Source organism: Fragaria vesca, linkage group LG7 (assembly GCF_000184155.1).
Source record: "Fragaria vesca subsp. vesca linkage group LG7, FraVesHawaii_1.0, whole genome shotgun sequence".
In the NCBI taxonomy this organism is placed as follows: domain Eukaryota; kingdom Viridiplantae; phylum Streptophyta; class Magnoliopsida; order Rosales; family Rosaceae; genus Fragaria; species Fragaria vesca.
In genome coordinates this window covers 1,405,640-1,412,608 of record NC_020497.1, presented here as the reverse complement: position 1 = coordinate 1,412,608, position 6,969 = coordinate 1,405,640, and positions in this window count along the sequence as shown.

The following is a 6,969-nucleotide window of genomic DNA, read 5'->3' as shown; positions in this document are numbered from 1 at the left end:
AAGACTACCTACCTGATTTGTGAACATGGTGTTCGAACCATTGACTCATACTACGCGTAGACCAACTCTGAAGTGTCCAAAATTCACAGACACTTGAAATATTCTTGAGAGGTCTACATGTTTACAAAGTCTAGTATGCTTATTTCCGAGTAAGGGTCTACTTTTTTTGTGAGACAAAAATGTCTACCTGTTTTCTAAGACTAACGTTCCTGTTTTGTGACCATGGTATACAAGGTGTTCGATCTTTGACTCATGATAAGCGTAGACCAACACTAAAGTGTCCAGAATTCACAAAGACTTGAAGAATTCTTCAGAGGTCTACCTGTTTACTAAGCGTAGTTTGCTTATTTCCATGTAAAGGTCTACTTGCTTTGTTAGAATTTCAAACACTATAGAACACTATCAAAGAGGTCTACTTATATTCTGATAAACAAATCATAGGGTATGTTCTTTATGAACGCTGATGTATTTTTTTTTGCCATTCCATTTTTATGAGAAAAGTAGACTTTCTAGAGTCCGACACAATTCACTTTCTAGATTTTCATGAGAAAAGTCTACTTGTTTTTAGAGCCGAGTTTACCTTCTTATGAACTAAAATGTACTAATTTGCAATTCAATTTTCAGGTGAAAAGTGGACATTTCCAATAGTGTTGTTGGAATTTTTTGATTCAAGAGTAAACTTTTGTCAAGAAAGAGTAATGAATCATTGTATTTTGGGTATTAATTTCATACATTCCTTTGTTCCAACCTAGCATTTACGATATAACAAACTAAAAATTATTGCTAACTATTTACCTACTCCATACATAAGCATATAAACACAAATGCAACCAACAACATTGGATCCAATAGCACTGCCTGGGCCTCTCTTTCCTTTCCTCTTCTCAGCTACCCCCTCAGCCTCCTTTTGAGCTATTCTCACCTATGCCATTCTCTATGCTAACAAGATAAAACATAAACCATATCAGATGCTATCAAAAGCAGAACAACCTAGCTTATTGCAAAATGAAGTTACATTAATAATGCTAGTTGTATATGCCCTGAGCAATATGAGGTCGCGGATATAAAAGGTGTAAACTATGAAATTAAATGGAATTAATACTAGTGGTAGCACCTTCCGATAATGCAACTATAGAAGACCAAGTTTTGCATCTCATGAGCAACATCTCCACTCCAAAGTAAAATGCACCCTGTAAATGTATCACCATTAATGCAATCATCTCAATAATGGCTAGAGTATGATTTGTGAACAATTTAAGACTATACAAAAAAGACAATTAAATAAGAGAAATAAACCTCGTTGGATCAGGACTAATAGATAAAAGAAAAAAGCTCAAATCCGGATCAGTGGAAAAGGATTGGAGAGGGGCTAGAAGATTGGAACAAGGAAGACCCCTGACTCGGATTTAGTTTTGACAATTAATCAAGATTGGAACTTTACCTTAACTTGAGATACATAGGACAAGCCAGCAGCTTCTATGGTTAATCGAAGTCCATGTAAAGACCAGATCGGTAAATGAGCTATTGAAATTTTAGCAAGCATAGAAATTGCTCACATTTGAAGGCTACTAATGTTGACAATGCCATGCCTCCTGCACTGCAGGCAAAGTACGTAAGGACAATGAGAAAATGTGTGAATTTCTCAATTAAGATACAACATCACTGTTTCATTTTGTATTAAGAAAATAAAAAATATGACAAGTTAGCAACTTAAAACAAATCTATCAAGTCAGTAATCTATCAAGTACTTTTTGGCATTGCAATTTGATTGCACCAAATATAGCAGCCCCAAAAATCTGTTATCCTAGTATAATTAATTATATGCTGCACAACTTGAAATGAAAAGAGCTTGTTAACAGAAAGCGAATGAAAATCCATAATCAAGTACCTAGAAGTCGATGATCTCTATACAAAACACTAATCTGCCTAAACTTTCAATTGGAACAAAAGCATCAAAAGATCATGCAATTCAAACAATTATGATATTGAACTCAATAAGACAAAAAAAAAAATTAAATACGAAGAAAGTAACCAGCAAACTAAGCAACTTCTTATTATTTCCTTCTCCTTCATTAGAGTGTGTTTTGAGTACTAAAGCTAAAGTTCTGCAGACTGCTGTGATTGTTAATCTAGTTCACCTTATCCCCCTACTAAAGCTTCTGAACCAATTGGCAGAAAACTATGGTAATTGTTTGATATATTCTGATTACAAGCAATCTTGAAGCAGCAGCCAACAAACTGAATTTGGACATACTGAAGAAGAACAATTCAAACATTAGAACCAATCTCATTTCTAAACCAAACTCATATCCCAACACAGAGGTCTAGTCCTTACCAACTTTTATATTACAAGTACTAGAATCCGTTTCTGCTGCTTAAGTTCATCTACTCCTTCACCAGCAATCACTCGAATCCTAAAAAGCATAACAAGTTTTATAATCCGCAAAATAAAGGATACAACAAAGAAAAACTGTCACATCCCGATCCTTAAATTTTTTACCTTATTTATTGGCTTGCTATTAATAAGAATTTTACCATCTCCGTCAATGAGTTATGATTTAATTGGTCCCTAGAGGGGTATTGGGGGACGATTATTTCGGAGGAATTATTCGTAGGAGAAAAATGTGACGACGGTAAAAATGGTAAATTTTAGCTAGTAAAAGGTAATTTTTATTAGGGTATTATTTTTGTGGTGTTATTTTTGGAGTTGGGTTGGTATTTAGTTGGGTTAGGGGACCGGTTGGGAGGCCCAATTCCCTCCCTCTCTTTTTCTTTCTCTTTCTTTTCTCTCCTCTTCCCCGACTCTCCCGTTGCCGGAACTTTCTACCGTCCGCCCGCCGCCGTCTGGCCGCCTCAGACCGCCGCACTAGTCCCAATCGGTCGGCCCTCGACCCAGCATTCTTCCTAGACTAGTGGGAGCCGCCCTAGCGCTGCCGTGAGGGAATTAGCTCGCCCAAAACGTCCGACTGTCGTGGTGGTTCTTTCGCCGGAGCTCCCTCCTCCAACCGCCATAGCCGGCGATTCTTGGCTCGTTTTGAAGCTCTCCTCCTGTACATCAATCCCTCCAAAGGGCTCATCCTCTCTTGGTCTTGGTAAGGAGAACCGGTGAGTGGAAGTTTTAAGGCTTATTTGGGTTTTTTTGTTCGATTGTCCTAGTTAAGCTTGGAATTGGTGTTTTTGCTAGTTAGGAAAGTTGTAGAGTGGGTTGAGAGGAAGATGCTGTAAAAATTCCTTAGGCATTGGAGGTCGCCGGAGTCGGCCTCAGGCCGCCGCCGTTGTTTGGGAGATTTTTATGGTTTTAAATGTGGAATATTAAAGGGAGTTTATTGATGTGAATTTAGAATTTTTGGATGAGTTTTGAATAGGTTTGTGAATTTCCGAAGTTTGGTATTTTTGGCGGTTAATTAATGTAGAATCCAGCCGCAGGATTTAAGTCGTTATTCTGGGGGAGGTTGTTTTTACGGCTTCCGATTATGATATTAAAGTTTGGATCATTTCGATTTAGGAATATCGAAGTTAGGCAATGATGAGCGTGGTTATGGCTCACATTTAACTATGCCTATTTTGTATAATTATTGGAATTTCGGTTGGGAATTTAATTATACATTTGGAATAGGATGTGAGGAGGCTCGAGCAGAAGAGGCCTCGGATCGACATCAGGCTTAAGCCTATTTTGTGAGTGGACGTTTGTTTTAAATAATGTGCATGCAAATGGTTTATTGATGAATAATTTCTGTTGTTCGAGAATAATCGAAATTGAGGATTTCGGTGAGTATATATATATATATATATATTTTTGGATGATTATGAGAATAGTATGTATATAAATAAATGCTAGCTAGCTAGCTATACGTGTTTTTCCGTCATAATAAGGTAAAAATTCCATTATGGCGCGATGCAAGCGTCGTAGCGTCGTAGCCCTATATAAATATAAGAATTTATATAGGGAATATGCACGTGTATATATATATACACCGTCTTTTCCACATAATGAGGTAAAATTCCATTATCGCGCGACGTGAGCATTAGATGTAAGCGTCGTAGCCTTGTACGAATTTCTATTTTTCTTATTTGTTTCATAGAATTCGTACAAGGAATATGACGGGTGTAAATACATACATATATATTTTTGTTTAGCCTGAGAGGCTTTATTTTATTAAGTTTAGAGACTAGCCGGAGCTAGTCATGTAATTGCCAATTAATGAGTTGAGAGCTTTTGAGTTGCCGCATGCAATATATTTTCTATGGAAATTTAAATTGGGAAAGCATAAATATTTTCATTAAATTCATTTTTGTCCACTCACTCTAACGTTTGCAAATGTTTTCCCCTGGGTCCTTCGTTTTAAAAATGCCCATTTGCAGGTTAGCTTTGTTGAGGTCAGGCGTACATGGAGAATAGGCATAGTCATTAGTATAGCTTCCGCTCTTTTTTTTTTTTATATTTCTAGTTCCTTTCCTCTCAAATAGAGTTGCTCTGAACCTGTGATGGTTAGTTTGAGTTTTTCTATAAAGTTAGTAAATAAATTGGGAGATGTTGTGTTTTGGGGAGCAAGAAGGCTCCAGGAGTTTAAGGTTGGATTTAGATTTTCAGAAGTGTTTGCAGGTATTTTTATTTTTTAGAAAGGTTATCCATTTTCAAGGGAGGTTATGTCGAATTTTCGGTAAACTTTCCTTGGAGGTGGTCCCCGCAGGATTTACTTCGGTTTTCAGGGTGAAATTCGGGGTGGATCCTGACAAAAACGGATGAGGGTTAGCTTACCAAACGAAGGGAAAGGGTCTCTGGCATTCACAGTGTTGGAGGCTCGAACTATGGGCTTTGGTGGTTTAGGAGGCGCTGATTTCTTCTATGGGTGGTAGTCGAGCTATAGTCCAACTGGAGGTTGAAGATTGTAGGTCGACGGTAACTCAACTCCGGTAACTATTCCGGCGAGGCTTGCATGATGCTCTTCTGGCCTTGAAGCATACCCCTCTTTAGGCTCGATGGTGACGGCGGTGAGTGGAAAGGATGGCCGGAAGTAGAGGCTTTCGCTGGGCAAGGCAGTTGGGCTCATGGTGGTTGCATGTAGTAGCAAAGGGTGCTTTCTGCCGTTGATATGGGTAGGGTTTCTGGTTCGGGTGATGTGAGACATCGAATGGCGGCGTTGGTGAGGCAAGACGGTGACCGGAGGTGGCTTTCCGGCACTGGCAATGGTAGTGGAGAGAGGAGAGAAAGACGGGAGAGGCGTGGCTGTGTGGAAGAGGGGAAGAAAAAATACGGTTTAGGGTTTCTCCTCATTCTACTTATAATAACCACAAAAAGACCATTGTGCCCTTGGTCGGTATGGAGAGAGATGAGAGAAACGCTGCCAAGGGTGAATGATGGGGCTTAGGGTTTAGGGTTTAGGTTTTTTTTTTTTTTTTGGGTGTGAAAGTGGGAGGCATTAAATTAGTCGACTTTTAAGATCGGACATTAGAAAATTGATCTATTTTCGTCTTTTCGGTTTAATTACGCTTATGCTTCTATTTGGGGAGCTAGATGATCGGGATATAAACGTGTCTAACTTTTTACATAGGTTCATTGCGCTTGTCTATATAAACCCTAAACCATATATTCACTAGAGGTGACTATTTCTTGATCATTATAAACCTGAAACCATATATACATGAGAGGTGATTTGTACTTGATTATCATAAACCGTAAACCATGCCAATACATTAAGGGTGACCCTAGAGTTGACTATTGGTTGATCGTCATAAACCGTAAATCATATATACACGAGAGCTGATTATTCTTCATAAGCCCTAAACCCTATATATACACGAGAGGTAACTTGTACTCGATCATCATAAATCCAAAACCATACATACAATCGGGTTGGCTAGTGCTCGATCATCATAAATCTTATATACACTAGGGGTGACTAGTACTCGATCATCATATACCTTGTATACACTAGAGCTGATCAACTATTGGTCTCATCATAAACCATAATCTATAAAAGTAGGAGGTCACACGTGCTTCTTTACTCTAAAACCGTAAATCATAATTGAATTGTGAAACCCCGTAGAAATTTATCGGGTTACAAGGGTTAGTAACCATACCTGGTAATTTTTAAAGTTAACGTTCATGTTCATATTTAATTTTGTTCTTGAAATGTCAAATTCAAGGTTTAAGGTTGTGGTGTCGAAGTACGCGTTGACACGAGTTCACTGACGTTTTCGAATTCAGAGTATCGAGCTATTTTCTATAATTTATCAAAGTTTCAATAAATAAATTCAAGAAAATAGCTGAAATAATCTAGGTCGTTGATCTCTTCTCCCTTTTCATCTCAGCCATCGGTTTTTTTTATCAATTTCATGGTCAGTTTAAGAAACAACCAAATTCCAGAAGCTATAAAATATTTCAGACACCAACAAGAAAACCTGCATAATCGCTGAAACTTGCATATCCTCATAAAGAAGGAACTATCTATATCTTTGAGTGCTTGACACGTGTGCTTAGCATAAATGAGAGGAGACCGTTGACCCGGTCAAAGTGCTCAGTCGAGAGTCAACCAAGCCCAGACTTCACCCAAATTCTCTAGTCGTCTTCTCCGACACCATCAAGCCAGCACTGGCCACCAATCACCACTGTCCGTCCACCGATCACTACCGTCCGACCAGCTCCGACAAAGCCGAATTGAGGTGGAGAATATCAGGTCGAGGCACTCGGGTCTGGCTTCCAACCGTGAAGATGGAGGGCACTGGTGGGGATGGGTCGGGTCTGTGCCGAGAGCGGCTAAGCACGATGCTGCTGCGTTTGGGTGGCCAGAGCAGCATGGAAGCTTTGCTTGGCCAGAGGTGGTTGGCTAGGTAGGTTCGCAGACGCCACCGTGTAGGACTGTTGGGGCAGATGGGCGCCTGTCTACGTTTAAGGACACTTTAGGTCCGATATGGAGAGAGAGAGAGAGAGAGAGAGAGAGAGAGAGAGAGAGAGAGAGAGAGTACGTT